Source organism: Camarhynchus parvulus, chromosome 7 (assembly GCF_901933205.1).
Source record: "Camarhynchus parvulus chromosome 7, STF_HiC, whole genome shotgun sequence".
In the NCBI taxonomy this organism is placed as follows: Eukaryota; Metazoa; Chordata; class Aves; order Passeriformes; family Thraupidae; genus Camarhynchus; species Camarhynchus parvulus.
The window spans coordinates 37,304,975-37,317,749 of NC_044577.1; positions in this window are offsets into that span (position 1 = coordinate 37,304,975).

Below are 12,775 nucleotides of genomic sequence, written 5' to 3' on the forward strand. Positions count from 1 at the left end.
CCCCACTGATCAAATCCATCATTTTTCTGGTCTCAAACACCCAAAATGTTTGGGAAGTTCATGGAAGGAATTTTTTATCCTGCTTTTTAGCATCACCTTGCATCCCGCAGCACCTCCTGAAGGTGTGTGGGAGTTGTGACCCACACCAGAGCAGGAGGTTCAACCAATCTCTTTGCCCCAGGGCAGGGTTTAGGGAGCAGAGCTGTCACACACACCCCAGGCCACTCTCTGCTTTGAGAGAATATTTGGAAAATCATGCACAACACCGTGCCCTCTGCCCAGTGGCGGTGGGGTACCCATGGGGAGCACAGCCAGATGCTCTTACAGGGCTGGGAAGGTCTGTTTGATTTTATGGACCAAGCACCAGCCAGGGAAATGCTCCTTTGGTCAGTGGATGGACCCGATGGCACTGCATCCCTTCTCTCCAGCGCTCCTCTCCCAAATTCCAGCAGCAGCTGCAGGAACCGGAAAACCTCTCCAACTGAGGGAACAGAAACTGAACCAAATGGAGCTAATGCTTGGTTTGTTTCAAAATGTTTTAAACCTGCCAGTTCCTGCTCTGTAACCAGGCTCTGGACGAGAGGAGGTCCATGGGGGACAGGACATTCCCAGCGGGAGTGTCACTGCAGCCACAGCTCCTCCCGACACGGCCTCAGGGCCCCCTTCCTCGGTTTAACATCCTCACCTGGCTCAAAAACTGTGCCTCAACTTAAAAATGCAAACAAACCTGCAACTTCTAAATGCATCCGGTTAATGAAGTCACTACATAAATTTAGCACATTATTTTTTGTTATTAATTGCGAACAGTGGAAAGGGCTAAATTCAGAATAACTCTCTGTTTCAAAGACCTAATTGCCAAGGACCTAGCCTTAATATTAACTAGGATAATTATTATGCAAAGCATACCCACCCAGAATGTTTGCATAGCTATCACAAGCGCTTTCATAAATGATGCTTTAATTAGTCTTAATTAGAATTTGTTTAAGTCAGCAGGGAATGCAGAGCCCGTGAAATGATGTATGTAATAAGCATCAGGCTCACTTTTTACTTGGGGAATAGAGCTGACAAAATCACATCACGTTAAATTGATTCAGTCAGAATTAAAATTCTTATGGTATTAATTAAATGGGGGATCTCATTAGCAGGCTGCAGGGTGACAGAGTGACTCTTTGGCGACCAGATGTGAAGAAGCAGCCACGAACAGGAGCACCATTAGGCCAGGAGCCCGTCCTGCTCCTCCCCAGCCCTGCAGCTCCCCGGGATGCCCAGCAGCTGCAGGGTGCTGGTGGCTGAGGGCCTGTCCTGCTTGGCAGGACCTGCAGCGCTGCTGGCTGCTGCTGCCACTGGGTGGGAGAGTCCCGGCATTTCCCATCTCTCCCTGGCCCCCCAGTTCCTGGTGTTTGGGGTGACCCCCACACCCATACTCACCCTGGCCCCCCAGTTCCTGCTGTCTCTGGTGACCCCACATGCCCATCTCACCCTGGTCCCACCAATTCCTGGTGTCTGAGGTGACCCCACACACCCATACTCTCTCTGTCCCACCAGCTCCTGGTGTCTGAGGTGACCCCCACACCCATATTCACCCTGTCCCCACCAGTTCCTGCTGTCTGAGGTGACCCCACATGCTGCTCACAGCCACCAGCACACTCCTTCCCATCTCCAGGCCCATCCAGCCTCAGCAAGGGCGGATGAATTTGATTTTCTCCAATGAGCATCTCTTCTGTGAATGCCAGGGGGCACACGCCACTCCCACCTGCACCGTGGGACCAGAACCCTCGTGGGTCTGGTTCCTCAGTCCCAAATTTCAGTGTTTAAAAAATAAACCTGGAGCTGAAAGGGGAAAGCTCAGCCCTGTGTCAGGGTGAGGAACCAGCATTCCCAAGGGAAACACGGGGGTCCTCTTCTGTGTTCTCTTCCCCTCCATCCAAGGATGGCATGGGATGGGATAATGGGTTGGGATCCATGGGATGGGATGGGATGGGATGGGATGGGATGGGATGGGATGGGATCCATGGGATGGGATGGGATGGGATGGGATGGATGGATGGGATGGGATGGGATGGGATGGGATGGGATGGGATGGGATGGGATGGGATGGGATAATGGGATGGGATGGGACAGGACTCCTGTATAAAGGTCAGGATCTGCCAGTCCCACCATCAGGAATCTGGTGTCCCAGGGCACCACCATGCTGGAACTGTCAGTCTCAGTGGGAAGGGGGCTTTGATTTCCCATTCCATCATTTAGTTTGAAAATCAGCATTTTTGGGAATTTTTTTCATGGCCTTGTTTTAGGAGCATCAGGGCAGTGTAAATAAGCTATTTTATGAAAACCCAACAAACCACAGCAAGGAGCAAACCCCAAAGAGAGCAAGCATGCAGGTTCAGGACTGCACTCTCAGCTTTCCCCTGGCGATTCTGCTGAGTCACAACTGACTGAAAGCGCTTTGAGGTTTGCTCTCCTACAAACAAAGAAGAAAAGGAGGCTGGGTTTGTGTACACACAGATACATATATACCTGTATTTAAAACTTATTTCAGTTGTATTTATGACAAACCTCTCTCTGAACCCGACTCGGATGCCTGTCCCAGCCACGCTGACAGAGCTGTGATTTAAACATCCTGCCATGGCTCTTGGCTTCCAGAGATGGTCCATGGGTGGACTTGGGCAGGGCAGTCCTCCCCACACTACCCACTCCCATACACACACATAGAATGACAGAATAATGGCATGGTTTGGGCTGGGAGGGACCTTACAGCTCAGCTTGTCCCACACCCCTGCCATGGGCAGGGACACCTTCCGCTAGAGCATTTACAGAAGGTATAAATGAATGAATGAATGAATAAACAAACAAATACATAAATAAACAAATAAGTGTGTGTGTGTGTGTGTGTGTGTGTGTGTGTGTGTGTGTGTGTGTGTGTATAGGTATATTTTGTGTATATGCATATATGCATTATATATATAGCATAGATATGGGTGGTATAGAGATATAGATATAGATTAGATACAGATATATAGATATAGATATAGATATAGATAGATATGGATATAGATAGATATAGATATAGATGATATAGATATAGATGATATAGATATAGATATAGATATAGATATAGATATAGATATAGATATAGATTAGATATAGATTAGATATAGATATAGATAATATAGATATAGGTATAGATATAGATATAGACATGGATATAGATTAGATATAAATATAGATAGATCAAGACATAGAGATGGATATAGTTATACACATAATAAATATATCTATACTGTGCTTCCTTTTAAAAAACAGCACTAATACTTGGATCACGAAGATCCCGGAGATGTTCTTCCCCCTGTCCGTGCTCCCGGAGTGACTCGGTGACTCTGGCGGAGCCGAACCGGGCGGGCCCCGCGGTGCCCGTGGCACGGCAGCCGGTCCCCCGACCCTCGTGCCCGGGGAGGAGAATGCTCCGGGCTAATTAGCCAGGCTAACCCCTCGATCCCAGAGCCACCGCCTGCAAATGCCGGGCCGCCACCAGCTCGCGGCTCATCAGCATTCGGCGTGGCTGCCAGGGCGCGCGGGAGGCGAGATAAGCGTGCGGGCAGAGATAAGGGAGGCAGCGGCGGGCACAGACAGACACGCAGACACACAGCGGGCTGCGCGGGGACCTCGCTGCCATTTCCGTCACCTGCGCTGCCAGCCCCCGGGCGCCACCGTGCTGGGGCACTGCCACCGTCCTGTTCTGTTAGCACTGCCACCGTGCTGGGGCACTGTCACTGTTCTGCTGGCGCTGCGTCCACAGGAGCTGTTTCCACTCAAGGCGGAGATGCTGGGACGAGCACATCCCATCCCCTCTGGGCAGCAGCAGCTCTCGGGATTCCCAAAGTTGGGATGTGGGAGGCAGCGGCCAGCACTCAAACCTGGCAGCCAGGCAGGGCCACCCCGTCCCGCTGCCATCCCACTCCAGCCCCGTGCCGAGGAGCAGCAGGGATCCTGGATAGCCAAGGAGCAGCAGGGATCCTGGATAGCCAAGGAGCAGCAGGGATCCTGGATAGCCGAGGAGCAGCAGGGATCCCAGGAAGCCTCAGCTGCCCAGCTGTTCCTGGACTGGGCTGTGTCCCCAGACCTTGGGGCAGCTCCAGGCACTGCCAGGCTCACAGGAGATCCCTCTCCTCCCAGCACTGCTCCCAGATCACACACACCAAGCACGGAGCCCTTCTGCCTCTGCCCACCCTAAGCCGGGCTTTTTTCTCAGCAGATATTTTAGGAGTTAGTTGAAATCAAATACAAGTTTTTTTAATCTAGTCTAAACCTACTAAAACATTCACTACTCTTACTGCCTAATACATTTATTCATGGCCTATATATATTCTCCCCTATAACTAACCTCTTTTTTCATGTCTTCATTTTTAATAATATTGCTTATGTGAAAATTGCTGGATAAATTATTCAATTCTCTCCATAATCCAGTATATCTGCAGTAAAACTGCTAACCTGGCTCTGCCAATGCATTCATAATAATTTCGGTTATTTGTCTGTGTTCCTTCCCTCCCTCCTTCCCATCCATCCCCCCTTGGGCTTTCCCCCACCATGGAGAAGCATTTTATGTGGTGAAGAGATGGTACCATGTCAACACACAGGTCAGCATGAGTTTCACATGGAATTTCAGGTGTGCATTTAACTGTGGGGTGAGCAGGATCATTAATTACTCCCACAATCATGAGTTCACAAAGTCTGACCTCTGGCCAACACAAAAACACCGACTTTAGAGGACAGCAGGCAGGGCTTGAGGTCAATCCCCAAGGCGGGGTGTGGTGCAGGGGATCAGCCTGGGGAGGAGCAGCTCTGGTGGGAGCCCCGAGGCTCTGCGCCCATGGGACGATGCTGAGTGGGAGAGAACTGGAACTGGAGATGTCCAAGGCCAGGTGGGACAGGGCTGGGAGCAACCTGGGCTGGTGGAAGGGGTCCCACGGCAGGGAGTGGAAGGAGATGAGCTTTGAGGTCCTTTCCAACCCAACCCTCTCCATGCTCTATGATTCCATGGTCCTGGGAAAGCAGGCTCATACCAAACACTGATACAGGAGGGAGAAGCATCTCTGTGGGGTGTGCAGGTCACCCTGCCAGAAGGGAAGGAGCATCCCTGTCTGCTGGGGTGGCAGGGATGGGACCACGGAGGGAAGAGATGGTTTGGGCACTCAAATATTAAAATATTTGCTGCGCATTTGTGGTGCATGTGGCCCGTCCTCGTCACACAGAGTGAAAATTAAAAATGAGACCAAATGCTTCACGCCCCTCCCCAGGGCTGGGCCTGCCTCTGCCGGGCCCCAAAACCCACCTCACCTCTGCCTCAGCATCCCCCTTCATTCAGAGACATGGAGCTGCAGCAACAGAGCCGTTGGAATAAAAAAGGGGCAAATAAAATGCTGAGAGTCAGTTTGATCTAACTCAACCTTTTCAAATGACTACACTAATTTTCGACATCTGAATTTAACTGTGTGTTTGCCCCCCTATAAACAGGACGAATAAACACTATATCATTTTTACACTTGAACTGTATTATGATTTTAATGCAGGCTCAGGTGAGATGAGGTCAGAGGATACAATTAAATGGATCTGGTACCATCTGGAGATTAGGGTCTCTTTAACCATGCTTGGGTGATTTATCCATCAGCAACTCATGTAGTGCTTCATAAAAAGTGGTATCTGTTTTAAAAAAAGATATTAAAACACAGCATATTTTCAAAATTAGAGCCTAAAATACTATGTACTTGCAGGCAGGCAGTTTATTTGCTCACCAGTGGAACAGAAATTCCTGTATGGGGGTAAAAGTCCCGATGCGCATTCGCTGTGTGTGTTCCTGCAGGGCTGCTGTGCGCAGGGCACAGGGGACACCCAGCAGAGCCCCAGCCTCAGGGGGGCTCCAAGGGGTCCCACATCCCCGTGGGGACCAGCCTGCCCTCCTCCTATCCCCACCGCTGCTCCAGGAGGGAGCAAACAAAACTTGGAGCCTCCGACCACCTTTTATCGCAAGACTGCATGTAATAGTCCCTGGCATTCGCCACAATTTATTCTGTAATAAAGCAAAATGGGTGCAAAATCAAATATTTAAAGTGTCAACTTCCAAAGCGAATGAGTGGCTAAAACTCGGTTTAATAATTGATCCATCAACGTGAGGATCAAAGGTAAGGCCAAAATTAAACAATTATTTTCCTGAAATTATATTTCATTAAAAATTTCCTGAAAGAAAAACAATTCAGCCATTCTTGTGGACAGTAATTTATACAGTTTAGTGATCCTGCTGTCAATAATATACAAATAGCACTAATATATTACTATAATGCTTCATTTTCATTAAGACATCTGCCAAGTTCTCAAAAACCTTTTCCATTTGGGACTTGACTTATAATTGCATAATCCCTTGGGGGAGTTTCAATATTATTTTAATCAATTTTAACCACAATACACAATATGGATGATTACATTGCAATGTCATTTCCAAAGTTACTTTCCCCCATTACTCATTCGCACGGGGAGAGGACACTGGAAATGCTGCTGAAGGATATTCTGGTAGGAAACAAATGACAGGGACGCAGAATGAATGTCTGCCCCTTTCAGAAGAACGACAAGGCCAATAAATATGAATTTACATGAACTGAGGCTCTGCAGGGGGTGTTGCTACTGCCCTTGGGTCTCCCAAACAACAGCAGCTGCTTTTGGCAGATCCTCCCTCCTCCCTGGCCCCCTGCCCTTCCCACCCAGCCAGCAGCACAGCTCGTACCCGAGGAGCTGGTGCTGATAAACCACGGCTGGTTCCTGCTCCTCCCCTGCTCCGCAGCATCCCTGCAGCCCAGAGAGGCTGGGCTCTGTTCCCTGGGCTGCTCTGCCACGTTTCTGCCAGCGCCACCTTTATCAGCAGTGACACGGCCTGGAGCCCCTTTGTTGGCTGCTGTCACCCCCTCCCGCCCCCAGCCCCGGGATTTCCTGCGTTCTCCAGATCCTGAACGTGCAGATGATCCACAGGAGGGGGTCTGGAGGGGACCAGAGGTGCATGGGGGTCTGGAGAGGACTAAGGGTCCACAAGGGCCTGGGGGAGACAAGAGGTGCACAAGGGTCTGGAGAAGACAAAGGGTTCACAAGGGCCTGGAGAAAAGAAGGAGTCCTTAAGGGTCTGGAGAAGACAAGGGGTGCATGAAGGTCTGGAGAGGACTAGGGCTCCACGAGAAGGTCCACATAGGCTTGGAGGGGACCAGAGGTCCACAAGGATCTGGAGAGAACAAGGGATCCACAAAGGTTTGGAGAGGAACAGGGGTGCACAAGGGTCTGGAGAAGACAAGGGGTCCTTGAGGGACTGGAGAAGAAGGAGTGCCCAAGGGTCTGGGGAAGACAAGGGGTGCCCGAGGGTCTGGGGAAGACAAGGGGGCCATGAGGGTTTGGAGAAGACAAGGGGTGCACAAGGGCCTGGAGAGGAACAGGGCTGCACAAGAGCCTGGAGAAGACAAGGGGTGCACGAGGGTCTGGAGAAGACAAGGGGTCCATGAGGGTCTGGAGAAGAAGGAGTGCCCAAGGGTCTGGGGAAGCCAAGGGGTGCACGAGGATGTCCACGAAGGTCTGGGGTGGACTGTGGGTCCCCCAGGTGCGGGGAGGTCGGGGAATGGAGGCAGAGGCAGGTGGGGGGAGCTGGGCAGGGTGTGGGTGGCAGGGGGGCCGTGGGGAAGGCGCAGGTGCTGCCCCAGCCGTCTTGGACACGCGCAGCCCCAGGCCGCCGCAGATTACAGCGGTAATATTTCCACAGGCGTGACCTCCCCCGGGCCTGGGTCTCCAATATACTCTGAGCAAACACGCTTCCCTCCCTGTCAGGCACGCCGAGATATCTTCTTCCTGCACCTGTTCTCCCCTGAATGATGCTGCTCCTGGCGTGTGTGTCGTGCTTTCAGCGGCGGGGGTGACACACACATGGCACGGACAGCGAGGTGACAGCTGGGCTTCAATTGCTGCCAGCCAGGTGGGGTAGTGTCCCTATAAATGCTCACCTCAGGAGCTGCCCCATCCCTTGGGCAGAGCTCTGCACGTGTGCCCAGTCCCTGGAGGTGCTGCATGGCCACAAATACACTGAAAAAACCAATCCCCTTTTCATGCAAAGCCACCGTTTTGAGGACAGCTGCCCTCCAAGCAGCCTGTGAGATGGGATGTGCAGCCTGGGGTGCCCATCCAAACCCCCCAAAGGTGCTCTGCCTGCTCTGGTTAGGAGCAGTAACAGCACAAAAGTCTCAGCGACTTAATAAACATGGAAAAGGCTTCCGTAGCCAGGCAGAACCACAGAGAAAAATCATTAAAAAGTCATTTCCACCAAATGGCTGTTTTAAAAAAACATTTCCAAGCCCTACCTATAGCACTTTGCATAATTCCTCCCTGTTTATGAAAATGAAATCCCCGAGAAGTCTGCGTTCCAGCCCATATGGCGGCGGATGTGATATTTGGAGGGAAATATGGTGCTGCTAATTTGCCTTTCGGCCCCTGGGGCGGCTCCCCCGGCAGGGCTGTGCCACCAGGGCTGGAGCCACAGCCGGGCAGTGCCAGCACCAGCCCAGGGCTGGGGCAGGAGGGAAAGGCCAGGAGGAACGAGCAGCCCCAGCACAGCACCCTCGCCCGGGTGCCACCAAAAGGGTTAAAGGAGTTTTGACTGCTTTACTCCATGAACCCTGCCAGTGGAATGCGTTTTGAATCCCTGTTTAAAAGACATGTAATTGCCTCAGATTCTTTATATTATCACAACTCTTCAAAATTGATTGGTTTTAGGTTTATGGAAAAATATGCAAATGCACGGGGAACGACACACATTCCTCATTGTGGGTATAAAAGTAGTTCACAGAGAATCCATCTGATTGAGTTTGATTACTGAACAAAATCTAATTATTTGAGATACACGTCCGGGCTTTTCTGGAGAGGCATGCTGAAGAGAAGAAATATTTGGGATATGAGAGTGTTGTTTGCCCGCTCAGATTTGTTTATTCACATATATTTTGACAGGCCAGAATTTTAAATAATTGAAATCAGTGTTCACTCCTCCGAGCCAAAGAAGCAATGCGGGTGCAGAGAGAGCAGCCCCTCCCGAGGTGTGCGAGCAGCACCTTGGGGCTCACCCTGAGGCACAGAACCACTGAGCCATGCAGTGGTGGGGCTGGCAGGGGCCTTACAGCCCATCTCATCCCACCCCTGCCAGGAACACCTCCAGGCTGCTCCAAGCCCCATCCAGCCCGCCTGGGCACCTCCAGGGATCCAGGGGCAGCCACAGCTGCTGTGGACAGCCACCGCCCTCACAGCCAGGAATTCCTTCCCAAAACCTCACCTGAATCTCCCCTCTGACAGCGCTACAGTTTTATCTGTGCTTTTGGACATCCCCGTGGAAATTTCCATGCTGAGCACTCCAGCAGGTCCCTGCTGTGGATGAGGATGTTGTGTGATGATGTTCACAGGGGTCCCAGGATGAGGGAAGAGATGAGGATCTGACTCCATGTTTTCAGATTGATTATTTTATGATATATATTACATTAAAACTATACTAAAAGAATAGAAGAAAGGATTTCATCAGAAGCCTGGCTAAGAATAGAAAAAGAAAGAATGATAACAAAGGTTTGTGTCTTGGACAGTCTGAGACACCTGGGCTGTGATTGGCCATTAATTAGAAACAACCACACGAGACCAATCACAGATGCACCTGTTGCATCCCACAGCAGCAGATAACCATTGGTTACATTTTGTTCCTGAGGCCTCTCAGCTTCTCAGGAGGAAAAATCCTAAGGAAAGGGTTTTCCATAAGAGATGTCTGCGACAGACATGGGGCTGGGCACAGGTACCACGGCCAGGGCATCGCCCTCCCCGACCAGCCCAGCAGTGCCCAGCAGCACAGCGCTCGTTTCTCACACGTGCTCAAACACGACTTCTGGAGCGGCAGGAAATGCTGCAGGGAAGTTGTGGCTCCTCCCAGGCCTCTGTCAAGGAGCACTTTGTCAGTCTTTTTAAAGCAGCTTTGAATAATTACCGAGTCCCACCCTCTCATAATCTTCACCCTCTCCCAATTATCTACTCAATTATAATCCACAAAGTCTCTTGCATTAAATGGAACCATATGTTCTTTGCAGTCACTTCCAGTAGGCACGCGCCAGCCTGGCCTCCCCAGCACACAAACATTTGCTCCCCAAAATCCCTCCTGAAAAGCTCCTCTCCTGCAGCAGCTTTACACACCAAGCCCCTCACTCGGGAGGGTCCCAGACCTCCTGACTCAATTCCTGCAGCCACCAACCTCCTTTTCTTCTTTCTTTGTTTTTTCAGTTCCATTGTTTGGGTTGGGTGCTGGATGTGGGTGGGTTTGCCACTCAGTGAGACAGGGTAGATCCCCAGTGTGTCAGGAGATGCCACCTCTGATCAGCCCATAAGAATTACAATTAATCAATCATGGATGGTTTTCCGTCCTCTGCACACGGGGTGTTACCAAAGTCTCAGCTGAGGAAGGAGGAGCTCTTGCCCACCCACAGCAAGGGGGATGGATGTTGGAGTCAATGGCTCTTGGTCACTCCCCTTCCCATTTCCTTGCTAAGGAATTACCAGCACCCAAACCATTTCTCCATTAATGGGTTTTTCCATGCCCTTGAGGGCTGTACCAGGGACTGTCAGGAAGGGGCTGCCCACCCTTTAAGGAAATTGGTGGGTAATAACGAGGTGTAGAGCCCCTCCAATACACCCTGTTATCAAATACAAAGGAATTACTTATGCATGCTGCTCTGAGACCCACCATTAATTAGGAGTTTTACATATTAATCACAACACCAGTTTGCCTCTCCCTGTGAAATGCTGAGTGATGCTGGGGGGGCAGTCTGGCGGGCTGCTCTGGGAAGCCAGCCTGGAAAAGCTCCAGACTTTAGGCTCAGTTGAAAGAAGACGGGCCTGGGTAAGGAAATTAAGGAAATAGCTGGGCTGATGGTCCCACAAACAGGTAAAACCCTGTCCTGCAGCAGCCCTGGTGAGGAGCAGACCAGAGCTGCAGGAGGCAGAGCTGCCCTGGCCAGACGTCACCATGCCTGTCCTCTGCAGTGCCAGTGGGACATGGGGCTTCAGCAGGAATTTCCCCGTGGAAAGGGGGCTCAGGGATTGGAGCTGCCCAGGGAGGTTTGCAGTGCCCATCCCTGGAGGTGTCCCAGGAATTCTGGAGGTGGCACTCGGGGCTCATGGAAGGGACCTTAAATCCCATCCCATCCACCCTGCCATGGCAGGGACACCTCCCCCTGTCCCAGCTGCTCCAGCCCCAGTGTCCAGCCTGGCCTTGGGCACTGCCAGGGATGCAGGGGCAGCCCCAGCTGCTCTGGGCACCCTGTGCCAGGGCTGCCCACCCTGCCAGCCAGGAATTCCCAATGCCCAACCTCCCATCCATCCCTGCCCCTGGCAGTTCAGGTCCTTGCAAAGCTGGAGCCTGTTCAAAGGGACCCAAGGAGCCACAACTGGTTTCATCACCATTTTCTTCCCCAGGCAATTGCCAGAAAGGCAGGACAAAACACCCTGTATGTCAATAAAGATTTGCACTGTATCATCTACGCCAAAAAAACTAACTCAATCTTCTGCACTTCAGTACAAATTAGAATTTATATGCAACTCCCCACTTCAGGTGGGCAATCCAAAGAAATTAACCTCAGGAGAAAATTGCTTTCTTCTGGCTTAACACAGAGCTCATTATCATGTCAGGCAGAAGAGACAGTGGGGAAAATGCAAAATCATAGACACGATACAGTGGTGCATCCATATATTTCCAGCCAAGGAACCACTTATTAGGAGAACTATTTGAATTCCAAAGAGCCAGGTTCGTTCTTTAGGACAGAGTCACTCCTAGGGGCCAAGAAACTGAACCACACCACAGAGCTTAAATACCAAGAGTGGTGGAGAAGGTGCCCCCGTGGTGCTGATGGTGTGGGGGGGACACAGGGCTGTTTCCTGCAAATATCCCAGAGCACTTTACAGACTGGGCAGACATTTCCATCCAGGGGGAAACAAGGGCTGGAGTCGTGAGTACAGCTCGTGTGTGGTGTTATTCCATCAGCCAGCGTACCTGGATGGGGCTTGGAGCCACCTGGTTTAGTGGAACATGGTCCTGCCCATGGCAGGGGTGGAACAAGAGGAGCTTGAATGTCGCTCCCAACCCAGACTGCAGGGATTCTGTGATTCTGTGATCCCCTGCTGGTGCAGCCTGGCCTGGAGCACTTCCAGGGACGGGAGGGTGTCACAGCTGTCCCTGTGAGATGAGTTTGAACCCAAACCCCGCAGGCTCCTGCAGCCCAGACTGCAGAGTGGCGATGCTGCTGCTCCAGGCTCACCCTGCTGCTCCTGCCAGCCCCACGGGATGGGACCACTGAGGGCAAGGGGGCAGCCCAAGGCACAGGGTGAGCTTCTGCTCTCCGCAGCCTGTCCCCATCAGGGTTCTGCAGCCAGGGAGGCTCCTGGGCTGGGATGTGCCGCCAGATGTGACTCTCCTGCTCCATGAGGCATGCCTGGAATCTTTCTGCGGGATAGGAATAATTAAAAAAGGATGGGAAGCTTGTCCTGCCCGGCGTTTGCCCGTCCCCAGCTCTGTTTCCAGGCTGGGCTCTGCGGGCACAGCCGCGGGGACGGGCCGCTCCTCCCGCACCACGGGGAAGGTGTCACATCCCCGATCCATCAGCGCTACCTGCGCCATCTGTGTCGAGCACTACGGGGAAGCCTCTCGGCAACTGCCATACAAATCAGGGTCGCCGGCAAG